The 614-nt window shown below is 34.4% G+C and overlaps 1 protein-coding gene across 1 annotated transcript in view; it reads left to right on the top strand.

Annotated features, from left to right (window-relative positions):
• LOC103608573 (zinc finger protein 345-like) overlaps positions 1 to 614 on the top strand; it is a gene marked incomplete at its 3' end in the record, with an annotated part of 8,585 nt that overhangs the window by 2,605 nt on the left and 5,366 nt on the right. The window lies entirely within an intron of this gene.

Here is a 614-nt window from a genome sequence, read left to right as displayed (position 1 = left end):
CATTCCATGATTGGGTGGATGACCATGTAATTTAACTCTGTTCAGGGGAATGTAGATATAAGTGGTGAACATTACTTCCAGTTCAGGCAACAAAATAAAAAAAAAAAAAATTCCATTCAGTTCCTCGTTTCTCATGTTACTTGCAACTGAATAAAGATGACTCTTGGGTGCACTTTGGGGCCACAGGTGAAAGAAATCAACCCTAACTTAAAATAGAAGAAATTGAAGAAACCAGAGATATTCTCGTCACTACCCCAAAACCTGTTTACACATTATATAAAAAATTATTTCCTGTTAAGCCATTTTTATGTGTGCCCTGTTTGCATTACAACACAAGAGGTGCACTCCAGCTAAATGTTTTTATAGACTTTCTGAGAGGATTTACCAGTCCTTGTATATGGGAAGAGAATCTTGTGTTGTCACCATTTATCCCCAAGTCAGTTTGTGGGAAAACCAAATTATGGGGAGAAAGAATGCAATAGATGTCACACTTCTTATTGGGACAGTTTATTGAACAGTGAAAATAAATATCTTTCTAAATCTCTATAATGTGTTAAAGCTTTCAAGAAAACTTTCAACACTTTTTATATCAGAATTTGAAATAAAGAGAAAAG

The sequence above is a fragment of the Galeopterus variegatus genome, unplaced genomic scaffold (genome assembly GCF_000696425.1).
Source record: "Galeopterus variegatus unplaced genomic scaffold, G_variegatus-3.0.2 Scaffold8579, whole genome shotgun sequence".
NCBI classification, from domain to species: Eukaryota; Metazoa; Chordata; class Mammalia; order Dermoptera; family Cynocephalidae; genus Galeopterus; species Galeopterus variegatus.
The sequence above is the reverse complement of the archived record's forward strand: the minus strand, read 5'-3'. Positions and strand labels throughout refer to the sequence as shown.